The 20,595-nt window shown below is 41.1% G+C and overlaps 2 pseudogenes; one reads left to right on the top strand and one right to left on the bottom strand.

Annotated features, from left to right (window-relative positions):
• Positions 1–17,620: 17,620 nt before the first annotated feature.
• Positions 17,621–18,561, top strand: LOC122911727 (annotated as a pseudogene).
• An 858-nt stretch (positions 18,562–19,419) lies between these two features.
• LOC122911732 lies at positions 19,420–20,595 on the bottom strand (annotated as a pseudogene).

Here is a 20,595-nt window from a genome sequence, read left to right as displayed (position 1 = left end):
AGGGTTATGGACATTGGGGAGGGTATGTGCTTTTGGGTAAATTGGAAGGGGAGATGAACCATGAGAGACTATGGACTCTGAAAAACAATCTGAGGGGTTTGAAGTGGAGGGGGGGTGGGAGGTTGGGGTACCAGGTGGTGGGTATTATAGAGGGCACAGCTTGCATGGAGCACTGGGTGTGGTGAAAAAATAATGAATACTGTTTTTCTGAAAATAAATAAATTGGAAAAAATATGTCAAAAAAAATAAAATAAAAAAAAAATAAATAGATGAATTAAAAAAAAAAAAAAAAAAGAGTTGGATGTTCCACTAACTGAGCCAGACAGGTGCCCCAATCTTGATTTTTCTTAAATAAAAAAAAAAAAAAAAGAGATTTTATTTATTTGACAGAGAGAGATCACCAGTAGGCACAGAAGCAGGAAGAGAGGGTGGGGGAAGCAGGCTCCCCACCGAGCAGTGTGCCAGATGCAGGGCTTGATCCCAGGACCGTGAGATCCTGACCTGAGCTGAAGGCAGAGGATTTAACCCACTGAGCCACCCAGGCACACAACCTTGATTCTTAAAGCAAAAATCTTTTCCATCTGAGAACTGCTACCAAGGCCACCTCCTAATACTTTGAAAACTTCGATGTTCATAGATATTATATGGTATAGTTGAATTTGACAAGTACTTATGCCTGTAGAGTTTTCAATATGGTCATCTAGGACAGTACATCTCAAAATCCCAGATGGTAGCCACATGATACAATTCCATCAGAATCTCCGGCATATTTTTTTGAAACTCCCCGGGTAATTCTAAAGGACTCCCCTGTTGAGAAATCACATGTAGGATGTCTTTTTTTTTTTTTTTTAAGATTTTATTTAGTTTTTTGACAGAGAGATCACAAGTTTGCAGAGAGACAGGCAGAGAGAGAGAGAGAGAGAGAGGAGGAAGCAGGCTCCCTGCTGAGCAGAGAGCCCGAAGCGGGACTCGATCCCAGGACCCTGAGATCATGGCCTGAGCCAAAGGCAGAGGCTTAACCCACTGAGCCACCCAGGCACCCCACATATAGGATGTCTTGAGGCAGATTCAGTCATGTGCTGAGCTTGTTTCCTCTGCAGATGGCTCGAGTACAACCTGTGGTCTACAGGTAACCAGAACATCTCTTCCAGTGTATGATCGAATAAGGTCCATAGAGAAATATAGAAGCTGGGGAACTTGGCTGGCTCAGTCAGGACAGCGTCTACCGGTTGATCCTGATGTCATGGGTTTAAGCCCCAACCTTGGGTGTAGGGGATTACTTTAAAAAAAGAAAAAGAAAGAAAGAAAGAAAGATTGTTCTATTGTGGTTATTATGTCTGCATCAGGAGCTGTAGACAGTTGAGAGAACAGGGAATTCTGAGTGCTGGCCTAAGTCTACCTTTCCACCTCCAGGGAAGGGGACATCTTTGAGGATTACCCCAAAGGATGTGGTGTGGGTTAATACCAGGTGTGGGGAGGGTGGGGACAGAGGAGAGGGTTACCTGTTTGGTGGACAGAGTCTTTTTAGGATTTCCAGTGATAAAATAAAGGAATTTTTCAACTTTTACTGCTTATGGGCCCTGCTCCTGGCCTCCTAGGGAAGCTACACTTCAACATTTCAAGGACATAATGACTTGACAAAACCTCAGAGTGTGGGCTTCATTTCTGCCTTGAGTATACATTGTACATCTGCTTTGTTAAAAACAAAACTGGAGGGTCTTCTGTTAAGCAAAATAAGTCAATCAGAGAAAGACAATTATCATACAGTTTCACTCATATAGGGAATATAAGACATAGCCCAGAAACTATAGGCGAAGAGAGGGAAATTTGAATGGGAAGTCATCAGAGAGGGAGAAAAACCATGAGAGACTCTTAATTATAAGAAACCAACTGAGGATTGCTGGAGCGGGGGGGTCGTTGGGGAGTTAAGGTAACTGGGTGATGGATATTAAGGAGGGCATGTGATGTGATGAACACTGTGTGTTATACACAGCTAATGAATCATTGAGCTGTACATCAAAAATCAATGATGCACTATATGTTGGCTAATTGAATTTAAATTAAAAACAAACAAACCTGGAGCATCAAGAAACAAAACAAAATGACAACAAAAACAAATGAAAAACAAAAAACAGGAGCAAGCAAAAAGATAAAGGGAAAAAAAAAAGCCTCCCTGGTTTCTGAAAGATTGAAATCATGCAGCCTTGCAGATACTAAAAGAAGGTAAAGTCCTTAGCTTTCCAGAATGTCTTTTGTCATGATGATTTTTAACTCTTCACATACAAAAAAAGCACATAGCCTTGCACTAAATGTTCCTTTCCTGGATCGTGTCTACTTTTTGAAGATTGTGTGTCTGGGGCAACTGTCCTAACTTGAGCTCAAATAAACACTTTTCCTTTTTCTTTCTTTCTTTCTTCTTTCTTTCTTTTTCTTTTTCTTTTTTTTTTATTTATTTGACAGAGAAAGACACAGTGAGAGAGGTAGCAGAATTAAGGGGACTGGCAGAGGGAGAAGCAGGCTTCCTGCTGAGCAGGGAGCTGGGATCTTGGATCATGACCTGAGCCAAAGGCAGATGCTTAATGATCAAACCACCCAGGTGCCCTTCCTTTACCCTTAAAAAAAAAAGTTTCTTCATTTTGCTTCAACGCCAGAAAGGAGGGAGGGAAACCAGAGTCTTTCCAAAACTTGTAGGCTTGGTGACTCAGTGAGTTTTTCTTCTTTCCAAAATGCTATCTTTCAGAAAGCTTGATTCCTTTCCAGTTTTCCTGTCCCACAAAAGTCCCATTTCAGGTCCAGTTTACTAATTTTTCTCATTTCCAGTAATTAGATGTAACATAGTTGTGTTTTAAACATCTCTGAGTATTCTCTCCTGTGATACCATGTATTTGGTCATTCAGGTAACCAAAATTTATTTCAGATATATTTGGTTTTCATTTGCAGTTCCTAAAAATGCTTCAGAGTCATAGAATTGAAATAAGAGGCTCATTATTATTTTTTTTTAAAGATTTTGTTTATTTGACAGAGAGAGACACAGCGAGAGAGGGAACAGAAGCAGGGGGAGTGGGAGAAGGAGAAGCAGGCTTCCTGCTGATCAGGGAGCCCAATGCAGGGCTCAATCCCAGGATCCTGGGATTTTGAACTAAACCAAAGGCAGTTGCTCAATGACTGTGACACCCAAACATCCTTCCCATCTCGCCCCCCCCCCAACCCTGCCCCATAGGCTCAGCATTAAGGAAGGTGACTTTTGGCCTTCACCAAAGGGCAGGGCTGTCCAGAGATTCAACCTTGTGTTTAGAGGGTTGGGAATTTTAGTCCCACCCCTTGACTTCCGGGGAGGAGAAAGGCTGGAGGTGGAATCAGCCAGTGGCCGGTGTCTTTGTCAATCATGACTATGTAATGAAACCTCCAAAAAAAAACCCCAAAAACCCAGTTTCTGGAAAGGTTTCTGACCTGTAGAACCTCAACAGCTTCATGTGCCAAAGGATAAAAGCTCCTTTGTTTTCTGTCTTGCTCTAGGTATCTCTTCATCCAGCTGTTCATTCATGTCCTTTAAAAAAACTCGTATGTCATTGTTTCCCTGAGTTCTGTGAGTCACTCTAGCAAGTTAATTGAACCTGAGGAGGAAGCTGTTGGCACCACCAAACTGTGGTAGGTCAGTGCGAAGAAGAGGTGGCAGCCTGAGGCTGGTGGCTGGCATCTGAAGTGAGGCCATGGTGGGATGGGGGGGGAATGGATATTGGGGTGGGACACACGGTTCAGGAGGCCATCCTGTAGGACCAACCCTTTACCCCCTGCAATCCAGTGCTATCTCTGGGTGGATCATGTCTGAATTGCTTAGTGTCATGTGGGGGAACACTGCACCCTGCCATATTGGGTGCACAGACTCTACCAGATACACCTAATGAGTACATTCTCAATAAGAAATAATCAAATAGTTTCACAATATTAAGAATATGAAAGTATCAACATTTATTTATTATTTATTTAGATTATTTATTTATTGAGCACACCAGCAGAAGAGGGACCTAAAGAGGGAGAGAATCTCAAGCAGACTCCTGTTGAGCACAGAGTCTGACAGAGTCTGAGGTGTGGCTCCATCCCATGACCGTGAGATCATGACCTGAGCTGAAATCAAGAGTCTAATGCTTAACCAAGTAAGCCACCCAGGCACCCCTAAGATATACGAATTAAAATAAAAAAATAAAAATACATGCTACATATTTTTTAAATATTTATTTGAGAGAGAGAGAGAGAGAGAGTGTGCTCAAGCGCGTGTGAAACTGTGGGGGGGGGAGTTGGGGGTGTGGTGGGAGGGGCAGAAGGAGAGGGAGAGGGAGGGGGAGAAGAAGCAGAGTCCTGGATGAGCAAGGAGCCTGACTTGGGGTGTCATCCCAGGATCCCAGGACCATAACCTGAGCCAAAGACAGACACCCAAATGATTGAGCCACCCAGGGACTCCATATTCTATGTATTTTTAACTGATTAAATAAGTAGAATGTATATGTGTTTTTGTGTATGCACATGTATATGTAATGGACCTTATATTATTGTAATTGTTATTTTATTTTTTTAATTTTCTGGTGTACTGATTGATGGGATACATGAGCACAGGCATATATATTGTTTAGTGGTCTGATATGTGGTGAATATTTCTATGTGTCTCTCGAGAACTAAAAATATGTTTCTGTTTTTCTTGTATAAGATTTAATATATAACAGGTCAAACTCATTCTTTTATTTTTCCATTATTGAATTTTACTAGTTTGTACCAGCTTTATAACATGATACGGACAGAGCCATATTAATATGCCTCTGAAAATTGAGGACATACACATTTTGCTCTTTTGAGAATAACAGGCCAAAAACTCCTCGTGAACAAGATGACTTCACGACTCAGTCCTGCAGATGGCTATTCTTCCAGTGCTTCATGAGTCACGGAAGAGCCCACCATCATCACGTTCCTCGCCCCTGTTTCCTGCCGGCATGTCTAATTGGCATGTACACATGAGAGGTAACATCTACCTGGGTGTCTGGGTGACTCGGTTGCTTGGGCAGCTGACTGTTGGTTTCAGCTCAGGTCATCTTCTCCGTATCCTGTGATCTAGCCCTGCATGGGGCTCCCTGCTCAGTTCAGCATAGAGGATTCTCTCTGTCCCTCTGCCCCCTGCCCTCAAATAAATAAATCTTTAAAAATAATAATACTTACTTAAGACTCTTGCATTTCTTTTCAGGGCTCCATTGCTCATTTCCATTCTTTTCGGGATTGACTAGAATGTGTGCATGGACCACAGTTACTTACCCTTTCATCTCCTGAAGGGCGTCTTGGTTTCTTACAAGTTTTGGCAGCTATGAATGAATAAAGCTGCTATCAACACTTGTGTGCAGAACTTTGTGGGGACATAAATGTCCAATTCATTTGGGTAAAAACCTAGGAGTGTGATTTCTGGATCACATGAGAGGCCATTTAATTTTGTGAGAAACCCTCGTCTGTCATCCAAAGTGGCTATCGCATTTTGCATTTCTCATCTACAGTGAATGCAAGTTCCTGCTGTTCCACCGAGTGTTTGGTGGTGTCATTTTTGGAGTATACCTCTCAAATGTACCATTAACATATATCACTGTTTCAGTTTGCCATTTTCTAACAATGCATGGTGACAAGTATCTGTTCATATACTTTTTTGCTATGTGTGTGTCTTCTTGGTGAGATGTCCGTATAGATCTTTTGCCCGTTTAATAAATCAAGTTGTATGTTTTCTTATTGTTGAATTTTAATAGTTCTTTGTATATTTTGGATCATGGTCCTTTGTCAGATATGTCTTTTGTTTTCTCCCAATATCTGGCTTGTCTTCTCATTCCCTTGGCAGTGTCTTTCATAGTGTAGAAGCTTGTAATTTTAATGAAATCTGATTTAGCAATTATTTTGTTCATGGATTATACCCTTAGTATTGCATCTAAACAGTTATAGAACCTAAGGTCATCTAGATTTTCTCCTGTTATCTTCTGGGGGGTTTATAATTTTGTGTTTTACATTGAAGTCTGTGATCTACTTTTTTAAAAGATTTTGTTTATTTATTCCTGAGAGACACAGAGAGAGAGAGAGTGGCAGAGGGAAAAGCAGGATCCCTGCAGTGTAGGGAGCCCTGTTCGGGACTCAATCCCAGGACTCTGCGATCATGACCCAAGCTGAAAGCAGACACTTAACTGACTGAGCCACCCAGGCACCCTGTGATCTATTTTGAGTTAATTTTTGTGAAGGATGTAAGGGCTGTATCTAGATTATATAATTATTATTTATTTTTATTTGTTTGTTTATTTATTTTTACTTGGGTGTGGACGTCCACTTGTTCCAGAGCCATTTGCTGAAAAGACTATAATTTTTTTAAAGATTTTATTTATTTAATTGTCAGAGATCGTGAGGGCTAGGAGTGCAAGCAGGGGGAGCAGTAGGCAGAGGGAGAAGCAGGCTCCCCTCTGAGCAGGGAGCTGGTTGTGGGACTTGATCCCAGGACTCTGGGATCATGACCTGAGCTGAAGGCAGACGCTTAACTGACTGACCCACCCAGGCATCCCAAGACTATTATTTTTCCATTGGATTGCCTCAGCTCCTTTGTGAGACCAACAAATACATTTGGCTGTATTTGAGTTAGTCTATTTCTGGGATCTCTGTTTTGTTCTGTTTAGCTATTTCCCATTATTTTACTGGAGATATACTGCCTTAATTAATGTAGCTTTATATTAAGTCTTGACATTGGGATGTGTCAGTACTCTGACTTTTTCTTCTGCTTTGACACTGGGCTGGCTTTCCTGGGTCTTATGCCTGTATCTATATACTTTAGAATCAATTAATTGATACCTACAAGTAATTTCCCAGAATTTTGGTTGAAATTTCATTGACTCTACAGATGAATTTGGGAAGACCTGTCATTTTAACAATATTTAGTCTTTTTATCCATGAACGTAGATTTAAGCTGTGCTTGATACATGCCATAATATTTTAAAGCAATATTTGCAAATAACATTTCGTAATTTTGGATCTCTAGGCAGATAGGAGGGGTGTGAAATATTTGTGGTTATCTTTGTAAGATTTCTGGAAATTTTTAGGAAGTGTCATCTTTCAATATTTTTGGATCACCTACATAGCAATGGTTCATCTAACATTTAAGAGTAGTAGGATGCTGTTGATAAAACCGTATGAACTTGTACTGTGTTCGGTGAGGAACCTCTTCTGTAAATATTGCCACTTATCCTATAGACATCCCTCAGCTTAGAATTTATATTCCTAGAAATATTCTTATCAACTAGGCTTTTCAAACAATTGGACTGGGACTGGAGAAACATCTCTAGCTAATCCCATGCTCTTTGTATTGCTTTTCCTTGAATCCTTCTCAGGCCTTCTATATCCTCTCATCCTTATTTTGCAGTTCTTAGGCTAGGCAGAAAGAGACAATTACTGGGGAGGGAGGCAGAGAAATTCGTAGACAAGTACAGAGTCCAGTGAAATACATCTGGATCACTGCCACCCCTCCTCTGTCAGATGCAAACATTTCCTGCTTCTGCCACCTGAGACCCTGTCTGCCTCCAATTGTTGTGGAAAAAAAGGAAGTTTCTCCCACACACAAAACTTGTTTCTTTGCAGAGCCTCACTAGGATCTTATAATTGTTTCTGGGAATTGGGATCTGGGAGAAAGTTTTTAAAACATAGTCTCAACTGCCTCATGTGTCACTGAGAGTTGAAGTGATAATTGTAGTTCTGTGGAGAGGTGAGGTCACAGAATCACAAACCCTTATCTTAACACTGGCTGCTTCCCTCACACACAGAAGCAGGGACTATCATGACTGGCCCAGTGAGCCCACATCCTGGCAGCAGGAAAGACTGGAATGTCAGTCCAAGTGACAAAATGTGTAAGGGAAGGAGGAGGTGTATCAGGGTCTGGATCCAGGTTGGACCACGTGGCTGGAAAAAGGATTCTACTTGTGAAGAAAGTGGCTTGATGTCAGAGCTGTACAGATAGGAGCAACAATTCCTGAGGCACAGGCCAAGTTACAGAGAGACTGGAGGTCTGAGGTCCTCCTTGGGACTAACTGCTCCAAACATAGTTTAGAGCATATACCTCCCTGATGGAGATTGTTGGGGTTCATTGCATGTAGTAACACAGTCTGATGTTTGTAGTCCTTAAAACTGCAATTCAGAAGGGGCACCTGGGTGGCTCAGTTGGTTAAGCCCCTGTTTTTGGCTGAGGTCATGATCCCAGGGTCCTGGTATTGAGCCCAATGTGGGGCTCTCTGCTCTGCGGGGAGCCTGCTTCCTCCCCTCTCTCTCTGTGTGCTTGTGATCTCTCTATCTCTCTCTGTCAAATAAATAAATAAAATATTTTTAAAAACCTGCAATTCAGAAATTAATATGCTATTCAATCTGTACTGTGAAACCACAGAGAAATTACATGATTGATATAGTTACCTCATTAAACTTCTGTGCATGTGATAATGAGTTTCATGGAGCTAAGCACATCCTATCTCATTGTGAACAATGGGACTGAGTGGCATTTGGAGAACCATAATTGTTTTTCTTATATTTATGCTTGATGCATCTAGTGGAGATAGTAATTATGTCTCTCCTGAAAATGTTTGTAATCTTTTGCTCAAGGAAGGACAATTTTCCTCTGTGAAGTTAAAACAGGAGACTTTCGGGGAGGAGTCAAGATGGCGGAGAAGTAGCAGGCTGAGACTACCTCAGCTAGCAGGAGATCAGCTAGATAGCTTATCTAAAGATTGCAAACACCTGCAAATCCATCGGCAGATCGAAGAGAAGAAGAACAGCAATTTTAGAAACAGAAAAACAACCACTTTCTGAAAGGTAGGACTGGTGGAGAAGTGAATCCAAAGCGAGGGGAACATAGACCCCGGGAGGAGGGGCCGGCTCCAGGCAAGCGGCGGAGCAACGGAGCACAAAATCGGGACTTTTAAAAGTCTGTGCCGCTGAGGGACATCGCTCCAGAGGCTAAACCGGGGCGAAGCCCACGCGGGGTCGGCGTGGCCTCAGGTCTCGCAGGGTCACAGAAGGATCGGGGGTGTCTGAGTGTTGCAGAGCTTGCGGATATTGGAACAGGAAAGCCAGCTGCAGAGAATCAGCAGACATCAGAAGAATTTGCAGAGACAGAGCCGACAGTAAGCTCGCAGCTCCGGGGTACCTTGAAACGGTCGCAGGCTCGGTGAGCTCGGGGCGAGGCGGGAGGATAGGCAGACAGAAGTTACTAGGAGCTGTTCGATGGGGGTACACTGGGAGGCGGGGCCCCGGGCTCTCGGCTCCTCCGGGCCGGAGACCAGGAGGCCGCCATTTGTATTCCCGTCCTCCGGAACTCTACGGAAAGCGCTCAGGGAATAAAAGCTCCTGAAAGCAAAGCCGAGCGGATCACTCAGCCCGGCCCGTGGTAAGGGCAGTGCAATTCCGCCTGGGGCAAAGACACTTGAGAATCACTACAACATGCCCCTCCCCAGAAGATCAACAAGAAATCCAGGCAAGACCAAGTTCACCTACCAAGGAGTGCAGTTTCAATACCAAGGAGAGCAGCAGAATTCCAGACGAGGAGAAAAAAAAACACAGAACTCATGGCTTTCTCCCTGTGATTTTTTAGTCTTGCAGTTAATTTAATTTTTTTCTTTTTCATTTTTTTCTCTTCTTCTGCTAAATTTTTTTTAACTTTTACCCTTTTCTTTTTTAACGTTTTTAACTAGTTTATCTAATATATATATATATATTTTCTTTTTTATACTTTTCTTTATTCGTTTTCTTTTTTTTAATTCTTTTTTTTCTTTTTTTCTTTCTTTATTCTTGAACCTCTTTTTATCCCCAAATCAGAAGAGATCCCAATCTCTTCAATCTCTTTTTTTAATTCTTTTTTAAAATCTTGATTGAATTTTTAATTCAATCTCTTTTTTTAATTCTTTTTTTTTCTTTTCTTTCTTTCTTTTTGAACCTCTTTTTATCCCCAAATCAGAAGAGATCCCAATCAGAAGAGATTGGGAGATCCCAATCAGAAGAGATCCCAATCAGGGGAGATCCCTCACCCAATCGTGAGGGGGGAGAAATCCCCCCCCATGATTTGGGATCTCTTCTGATTTGGTTAAAGCATATTTTCCTGGGATTGTTGCCACCCTTTTAGTATTTTACTTGCTCCTTCATACACTCTTAGCTGGACAAAATGACAAGGCGGAAAAATTCACAACAAAAAAAAAGAACAAGAGGCAGTACCGAAGGCTAGGGACCTAATCAATACAGACATTGCTAATATGTCAGATCTAGAGTTCAAAATGACAATTCTCAAGGTTACAGCTGGGCTTGAAAAAGGCATGGAGGATATTAGAGAAACCCTCTCCAGAGATATAAAAGCCCTTTCTGGAGAAATAAAAGAACTAAAATCTAACCAAGTTGAAATCAAAAAACCTATTAATGAGGTTCAATCAAAAATGGAGGCTCTCACTGCTAGGATAAATGAGGCAGAAGAAAGAATTAGCGATATAGAAGACCAAATGACAGAGAATAAAGAAGATGAGCAAAAGAGGGACAAACAGCTACTGGACCATGAGGGGAGAATTCGAGAGATAAGTGACACCATAAGACAAAACAACATTAGAATAATTGGGATTCCAGAAGAAGAAGAAAGAGAGAGGGGAGCAGAAGGTATACTGGAGAGAATTATTGGGGAGAATTTCCCCAATATGGTAAAGGGAACGAGCATCAAAATTCAGGAGGTTCAGAGAACGCCCCTCAAAATCAATAAGAATAGGCCCACACCCCGTCACCTAATAGTAAAATTTACAAGCCTTAGTGACAAAGAGAAAATCCTGAAAGCAGCCCAGGAAAAGAAGTCTGTAACATACAATGGTAAAAGTATTAGATTGGCAGCTGATTTATCCACAGAGACCTGACAATCCAGAAAGAGCTGGTATGATATTTTCAGAGCACTAAATGAGAAAAACATGCAGCCAAGAATACTATATCCAGCTAGGCTATCATTGAAAATAGAAGGAGAGATTAAAAGCTTCCAGGACAAAAAAAAAACTGAAAGAATTTGCAAACACCAAACCAGTTCTACAGGAAATACTGAAAGGGGTCCTCTAAGCAAAGAGAGAGCCTACAAGTGGTAGATCAGAAAGGAACAGAGACAATATACATAACAGTCACCTTACAGGCAATACAATGGCACTAAAATCATATCTCTCAAGAGTTACCCTGAATGTAAATGGGCTAAATGCCCCAATCAAAAGATGCAGGGTATCAGAATGGATAAAAAAACAAAACCCATTTATGTTGCCTCCAAGAAACTCATTTTAAGCCCGAAGACACCTCCTGATTTAAAGTGAGGGGGTGGAAAAGAATTTACCATGCTAATGGACATCAGAAAAAAGCAGGAGGGGCAATCCTTATATTGATCTTATATCAGATCAATTAGATTTTAAGCCAAAGACTATAATAAGAGATGAGGAAGGACACTATATCATACTCAAAGGGTCTGTCCAACAAGAAGATCTAACAATTTTAAATATCTATGCCCCCAACGTGGGTGCAGCCAACTATATAAACCAATTAATAACAAACTCCAAGAAACACATCAACAATAATACAATAATAGTAGGGGACTTTAACACTCCCCTCACTGAAATGGACAGATCATCCAAGCAAAAGATCAACAGGGAAATAAAGGCCTTAAATGATACACTAGATGAGATGGACATCACAGATATATTCAGAACATTTCATCCCAAAGCAACAGAATACACATTCTTCTCTAGTGCACATGGAACATTCTCCAGAATAGATCACATCCTCGGTCCTAAATCAGGACTCAACCGGTATCAAAAGATTGGGATCATTCCCTGCATATTTTCAGACCACAATGATCTGAAGCTAGAACTCAATCACAAGAGGAAGTTTGGAAAGAACCCAAATACATGGAGACTAAACAGCATCCTTCTAAAGAATGAATGGGTCAACCGGGAAATTAAAGAAGAATTGAAAAAAATCGTGGAAACAAATGATAATGAAAATACAACCGGGGGCTCCTGGGTGGCTCAGTGGGTTAAGCCGCTGCCTTCGGCTCAGGTCATGATCTCAGAGTCCTGGGATCGAGCCCCACATCGGGCTCTCTGCTCAGCGGGGAGCCTGCTTCCTCCCCTCTATCTGCCTGCCTCTCTGTCTGCTTGTAATCTCTGTCTGTCACATAAATAAATAAAATTAAAAAGAAAAAAAGAAAATACAACGGTTCAAAATCTGTGGGACACAACAAAGGCAGTCCTGAGAGGAAAATATATAGCGGTACAAGCTTTTCTCAAGAAACAAGAAAGGTCTCAGGTATAGAACCTAACCCTACACCTAAAGGAGCTGGAGAAAGAACAAGAAAGAAACCCTAAGCCCAACAGGAGAAGAGAAATCATAAAGATCAGAGCAGAAATCAATGAAATAGAAACCAAAAAAAACAATAGAACAAATCAACCAAACTAGGAGCTGGTTCTTTGAAAGAATTAATAAAATTGATAAACCCTTGGCCAGACTTATCAAAAAGAAAAGAGAAAGGACCCAAATGAATAAAATCATGAATGAAAGAGGGGAGATCACAACTAACACCAAAGAAATACAAACTATTATAAGAACATACTATGAGCAACTCTACGCCAACAAATTTGACAATCTGGAAGAAATGGATGCATTCCTAGAAACATATAAACTACCAAAATTGAACCAGGAAGATATAGAAAGCCTGAACAGACCCATAACCAGTAAGGAGATTGAAACAGTCATTAAAAATCTCCAAACAAACAAAAGCCAGACAAAACAGGGCCAAAACAGGGCCAGACGGCTTCCCGGGGGAATTCTACCAAACATTTAAAGAAGAACTAATTCCTATTCTCCTGAAACTGTTCCAAAAAATAGAAATGGAAGGAAACTTTCCAAACTCATTTTATGAGGCCAGCATCACCTTGATCCCAAAACCAGACAAAGATCCCATCAAAAAAGAGAGCTATAGACCAATATCCTTGATGAACACAGATGCGAAAATTCTCACCAAAATACTAGCCAATAGGATTCAACAGTACATTAAAAGGATTATTCACCACGACCAAGTGGGATTTATCCCAGGGCTACAAGGTTGGTTCAACATCCGCAAATCAGTCAATGTGATACAACACTTCAATAAAAGAAAGAACAAGAACCATATGATACTCTCAGTAGATGCTGAAAAAGCATTTGACAAAGTACAGCATCCCTTCCTGATCAAAAACTCTTCAAAGTGTAGGTATAGAGGGCACATACCTCAATATCATCAAAGCCATCTATGAAAAACCCACCGCAAATATCATTCTCAATGGAGAAAAACTGAAAGCTTTTCCGCTAAGGTCAGGAACACGGCAGGGATGTCCATTATCACCACTGCTATTCAACATAGTACTAGAAGTCCTAGCCTCAGCAATCAGACAACAAAAGGAAATTAAAGGCATCCAAATCGGCAAAGAAGAAGTCAAATTATCACTCTTCGCAGATAATATGATACTCTATGTGGAAAACCCAAAAGACTCCACTCCAAAACTGCTAGAACTTGTACAGGAATTCAGTAAAGTGTCAGGATATAAGATCAATGCACAGAAATCAGTTGCATTTCTCTACACCGAAAAGACAGAAGAAAGAGAAATTAAGGAGTCAATCCCATTTACAATTGCACCCCAAACCATAAGATACCTAGGAATAAACCTAACCAAAGAGGCTAAGAATCTATACTCAGAAAACGATAAAGTACTCATGAAAGAAATTGAGGAAGACACAAAGAAATGGAAAAATGTTCCATGCTCCTGGATTGGAAGAATAAATATTGTGAAAATGTCTATGCTACCTAAAGCAATCTACACATTTAATGCAATTCCTATCAAAGTACCGTTCATCTTTTTCAAAGAAATGGAACAAATAATTTTAAAATTTGTATGGAACCAGAAAAGACCTCGAATAGCCAAAGGGATATATATTGAAAAAGAAAGCCAAAGTTGGTGGCATCACAATTCCGGACTTCAAGCTCTATTACAAAGCTGTCATCATCAAGACAGCATGGTACTGGCACAAAAATAGACACATAGACCAATGGAACAGAATAGAGAGCTCAGAAATAGACCCTCAACTCTATGGTCAACTAATCTTTGACAAAGCAGGAAAGAATGTCCAATGGAAAAAAGACAGCCTCTTCAATAAATGGTGTTCGGAAAATTGGACAGCCACGTGCAGAAAAATGAAATTGGACCATTTCCTTACACCACACGCAAAAATAGACTCAAAATGGATGAAGGACCTTAATGTGAGAAAGGAATCCATCAAAATCCTTGAGGAGAACACAGGCAGCAACCTCTTCGACCTCAGCCGCAGCAACATCTTCCTAGGAACATCGCCAAAGGCAAGGGAAGCAAAGGCAAAAATGAACTATTGGGATTTCATCAAGATCAAAAGCTTTTGCACAGCAAAGGAAACAGTTAACAAAATCAAAAGACAACTGACAGAATGGGAGAAGATATTTGCAAATGACATATCAGATAAAGGACTAGTGTCCAAAATCTATAAAGAATTTAGCAAACTCAACACCGAAAGAACAAATAATACAATCAAGAAATGGGCAGAGGACATGAACAGGCGTTTCTGCAAAGAAGACATCCAGATGGCCAACAGACCCATGAAAAAGTGCTCCATATCACTCGGCATCAGGGAAATACAAATCAAAACCACAATGAGATATCACCTCACACCAGTCAGAATGGCTAAAATCAACAAGTCAGGAAATGACAGATGCTGGCGAGGATGCGGAGAAAGGGGAACCCTCCTACACTGTTGGTGGGAATGAAAGCTGGTGCAACCACTCTGGAAAACAGCATGGAGGTTCCTCAAAATGTTGAAAATAGAACTGCCCTATGACCCAGCAATTGCACTACTGTGTATTTACCCTAAGGATACAAACGTAGTGATCCGGTTGGGCACGTGCACCCGAATGTTTATAGCAGCAATGTCCACAATAGCCAAACTATGGAAAGAACTTAGATGTCCATCAACAGATGAATGGATAAAGAAGATGTGGTATATATACACAATGGAATGCTATGCAGCCTTCAAAAGAAACGAAATCTTACCATTTGCGACAACATGGATGGAAGTAAAGCATATCATGCTTAGCGAATTAAGTCAAGTGGAGAAAGACAACTGTCATATGATCTCCCTGATATGAGGAAGTGGTGATGCAACATGGGGGCTTAAGTGGGTAGGAGAAGAATCCATGAAACAAGATGGGATAGGGAGGGAGACAAACCATAAATGACTCTTTTTTTTTTTTTTTAAAGATTTTATTTATTTATTTGACAGACAGAAATCACAAGTAGATGGAGAGGCAGGCAGAGAGAGAGAGAGAGGGAAGCAGGCTCCCTGCTGATCAGAGAGCCCGATGTGGGACTCGATCCCAGGACCCTGAGATCATGACCTGAGCCAAAGGCAGTGGCTTAACCCACTGAGCCACCCAGGCGCCCCAACCATAAGTGACTCTTAATCTCACGAAATAAACTGTGGGTTGCTTGGGGGAGGGGGGTTGGAGAAGGGGGGTAGGGTTATGTACATTGGGGAGGATATGAGCTTTTGGGTAAATTGGAAGGGGAGGTGAACCATGAGAGACTATGGACTCTGAAAAACAATCTGAGGGGTTTGAAGTGGCGGGGGGGGAGTGGGAGGTTGGGGTACCAGGTGGTGGGTATTATAGAGGGCACGGCTTGCATGGAGCACTGGGTGTGGTGAAAAAATAATGAATACTGCTTTTCTGAAAATAAATAAATTGGGAAAAAAAACAGGAGACTTTCAGGAAAAGGTAACTTCAACATGTGAGGGATTTGGACAGCAGAAAAATTAAGGACTTCAGCATGTTTTCAGCTTAATGTATCTTTAAAAAAAAAAAGATTTTATTTATTTATTTGACAGAGAGACACAGCCAGAGAGGGAACACAGAAGAAGAAATGGGAGAGGGGGTTCAGTCCCAGAACCCTGGGATCATGACCTGGGCCGAAGGCAGACACTGAATGACTAAGCCACCCAGGTGGACCTTAAATGTATCTTCTGATATTCTACATGGTTTTCAAAGTTCTAACATAATTTTTAGGCTCACCCTTGCATTTCTCCTATTCAATGCATAAGATTTTATGTCTTGAGATTAATTTTGCATGCTTGTTTTTTATTTCATTATCTTTTTCAAATTAACTAGTTTCAGGGTTTTTTTTTTTTTAATCACAGCTATTTTTAAGCTCTCTAATGAGGAATAATTTATTTATTTATTTATTTATTTTTAAAGATTTTATTTATTTATTGGACAGACAGAGATCACAAGTAGGCAGAGAGGCAGGCAGAGAGAGAGGAGGAAGCAGGCTCCCCGCTGAGCAGAGAGGTCAATGCGGGGCTTGATCCCAGAACCCTGGGATCATGAGCTGAGCGGAAGGCAGAGGCTTTAACCCACTGAGCCACCCAGGCGCCCCAATGAGGAATAATTTAGATCCTACTCTAAATGTTTTCTCAATCTCTACATGTTTTATTTAAATTACAAATCCCATAGTTTAGGGTAAAAGTGAAATATTACACAATAATTTCGATGGTGGGTTCCATTGGCCAAAAAAAATCACATGATTACTTCTGTTGCTGTATTAACAGTGGTCCATAATTGGTAAATCCATTTTGTTCATGGACAATATTCAGGTTCTTACTAAGTTTTCATCTTCACTCACAAGTGATGATGATTAATGGAACAATTAGTTAAACAAGAATAAGAAATTAGCACAACCAAACCTAAATTGAAATGAATTTCAAAGATGATAATGTATGCATGCATAACAGTGGGTTATTTAAGGATACAACCAGGTAGGGGCAACTGGCTGACTCCATTGGTGGAGTGTGCAGCTCTTGATAATAACTCAGCTGTGAGTTTGAGCCCCATGTTGGGTATAGACATTAGTTACAAATAAATTCTTTAAAAAATATATGTATTTATTTGACAGAGAGAGACACAGTGAGAGAGGGAACACAAGCAGGGGAGTAGGAATGGGAGAGGGAGAAGCAGGCTGCCCGCTGAGTAGGGAGTCCAGTGCAAGGCTCCATCCCAGGACCTTGGGATCATGACCTGAGGTGAAGGCAGACGCTTAATGACTGAGCCACCCATGTACCCCACAAATAAAGTCTTAAGAAAAACAAAAAAAAGATATGAGAGTATAGCCTGCTGGTAAACACCCAACTTTATTGCAACCTGGCCATTGCAATATTTAAATGAGTCATATAATCTCATTATAACTAAATTCTTGGCTGTAAAATGCATATACTTGTAAATACTAAATAATTTACAACAGGTAAAGCATGAGTAAGAGTGACTCAATGAGCACTATACAAAGAAATACATCAAACTTGAGAAATCATTAATTAACGAAGATGTGTATTGGAAAGAAAGTCTCAGGGGAAAGTAGTAGCAAGGGGAGAATTTTGAATTTATTTCCCACAAACAGCCCACGGCTCATGTGTTCATGCAGCCTCCTCTCTTTGTGGATGCGAACACTGAGCTCCGGATAGTGACAGAATGGCCTTAATGGATGTGAAATTTGCTGTAATCTTCCTATTGCAGATGGTCCTTGAAACCCTGGGAACTTCTTGCTTTTCTGTCATTGTTCATCATCTCTTGGCTTAAGGGGATACAGGTCAAAGTCCACAGATTTGCTTTTGTTTTTTTTAGGCACTTGACTTGAACTAACTCCTTGGTCATTCTCTCCATAGGAATCCCAGTGGAGGCTTTTGATTTGAGTTATTTTCCCAGTGACCTCGGATGCAAAGTTGTTTTCTTAGTCCACAGAGTGTCCAGGGGGTTGTCTATGGGCACCATGTGCCTCCTGAATGTCTTCCATGCCATCACCATCAGCCCCTGGAACTCCTGGTGGGCAGCACTTAAAGGGAAAGCACCCCAGTACATTGGCCCCTCAAATATCCTTTGCTGGATCCTGAATATAAACATAAATATTATGGTTCCTGTATACGTCACTGACAAATGGAACAACAAAAACACTTCAGAAAATATGGAGTTTGGATACTGGGCTTCTACACTTCACGACAAAGACACAGACTTACTATATATGGTATCGATATCCTTCCATGATGTTTTGTGCTTGGGACTCATAACTTGGGCCAGTGGGTTCATGGTTTCATGTATGGCATAAGCAGCAGGTCCAATACATTTATAGGACCAAAGTGTCCCCCAGATCCTCCCCTGAGATTAGAGCCACCCAAAGCATCCTTCTGCTGGGGAGCACCTTTGTGTCTTTTTATACCCTCTCTTCCATCAATTACATGTATTTTTCTATTCTTCACAAGGCCAATTGGTGGCTGATGTACTTCTGCCCTAATCAATGCATGTTTTCCAACTGTCTGCCCCTTTGTTCTTTGAGTCACGGCCACTGTGTATCCAGACTCTTTTCTGTGTGCCGGAGAAGAAATACACAATTCCCTCATCTCATCAGAAAAATTTAAACTATCTGGTTTCCACTGTGTTCAGTTGCTTATACACTCATTCTTCAAGGAATCTTCAGCAAAATTACAGTCCGTCTCATTTTACATCGAGTTTTGAATAAGACAGAAATTTCTGCTACAACAATAGTGACTAATGGCCACTTACAAATGAAATTCTGTGTAATTACTATGGAAGTACTCATGTAATTGCATTTTATTAATGGCTGTAGTGGAGAAATTCAGAGTCCAATAAACAAAACATTCTTTTTTTTTTTTTTTAAAGATTTTATTTATTTATTTGACAGACAGAAATCACAAGTAGACTGAGAGGCAGGCAGAGAGAGAGGGAGGGAAGCAGGCTCCCTGCTGAGCAGAGAGCCCGATGTGGGACTCGATCCCAGGACCCTGAGATCATGACCTGAGCCGAAGGCAGTGGCTTAACCCACTGAGCCACCCAGGTGCCCCAACAAAACATTCTTGAAATACTGTGGAGATACTGGAAATGTCTTTGGATATATAATTTTTTTTTCCAAAAAAAGTCACTGTTCAAATTTTATTTGGTATTTTAGTTGGTATGACACTTAGTTGGTATGCATGGTCTTTTTACATTATACGGCAATGTACACTATATTCTGACATACATGGTACACAAAGTAAGAGCCTTTGGAACAGTTATGCACAATACATGCAATAATTAATTTATACATTGGAGCCCAGGATGTGACTGACTGGAAAAGATGGACTAGGCATGTTGGGTGTCGGGTGAAGGAACCAGAGTTACAGAACACAAAGGAAATATGCATCTGGTTTGCAGAGCAACTGCAGCATATGCAACATTGGCAGTGATGCCTCTGAGATGAACCCATTTAGGACTACAAAGGCAAGTATCATCCAGCATTAGGGTATAGCTGCAGGGCTTGGTGAGTCATTCCTATTTAGAACTTTAGGAAACTGATGCTTTTTCCTTATGCCATTTTGATATTACTTAAGTAACAGATCAGATAATAAGGACAATGTACACAATCTCCAACTAAAACCCTGTCCTAGTCTAGACAGTGAAGTGGTACATTAGAAAACTTTAAAACTGCAGCTCCTTTTGGATCCCCAAGAGTGTATCTGCACTCTTCTTCAAATGTGCTTCCTCCTCAGGAGCTAGAGTCACCTTCACAACATCCGAAATTCCATTCTGCCCCAAGACACAAGGAACACTAAGGAAGACACCATCTTTTATTCCATAGAGTCCCTTAATCTTGGTGGAGATTGGATGCACCCGCCTAAGATTCTTCATTATACTTTCTGCCAAATCTGCCACAGACAGTCCAGTGGCCCGGGAAGTGTAGCCTTTCAGTTTGATCACTTCACAGGCACTGTCAACCACCTATTTGTGAACCTCTTTTCACTGTTCTTTATCTGCATCAGTGCCTAAGTCAGGGTGCAGATTCTTCAGAGGCACACCGGCAATGTTTACTCCACTCCATACAGGGACACCGGAGTCTCCATGCTCCCCGTGGATCCACCCGTGACAGCTTAATGGGTGAACGCCCAGCCTTTCCCTCATTAGGTGGCGGAACCAAGCTGAATCCAGATTGCAATCACTTCCAATAACACCTTTTTTGGGAAAGCCACTTACCTTCCAAGTCACATAGGTCAAGATATCCACTGGATTGGAAACAAGAAACTTCCAGTTTGGGCTGTATTTTACAACACCAGGAAAAATGAACTTAAAGATGTTCACGTTATGCTGAACCAAATTAAGATGGCTTTCTCCCTCTTGCTGACGTGCCCCAGCTGTGATACTAACCAGCTTGGAGTTTGCAGTCGCATTATAGTCTTTGCCGGAGACAAATTTTGGTGTTCTAAGGAAAAGGCTTCCATGCTGGAGATCCATCATCTCTCCCTTCAGTTAGTCTTCCATGACATCAACAAGAGGAAGTTCATCTGCCAAATCCTTCATTAAGATACTAATGACACAACTCCAACAACTGTAGTCTTATTTGGGGGGACATGTTCTTCCTCAAGAAGGTTCTGAATCAGCTGATCTTTCAGAATTGCCAT

The sequence above is a fragment of the Neovison vison genome, chromosome 7, assembly GCF_020171115.1.
Source record: "Neovison vison isolate M4711 chromosome 7, ASM_NN_V1, whole genome shotgun sequence".
In the NCBI taxonomy this organism is placed as follows: Eukaryota; Metazoa; Chordata; class Mammalia; order Carnivora; family Mustelidae; genus Neogale; species Neogale vison.
The sequence above is the reverse complement of the archived record's forward strand: the minus strand, read 5'-3'. Positions and strand labels throughout refer to the sequence as shown.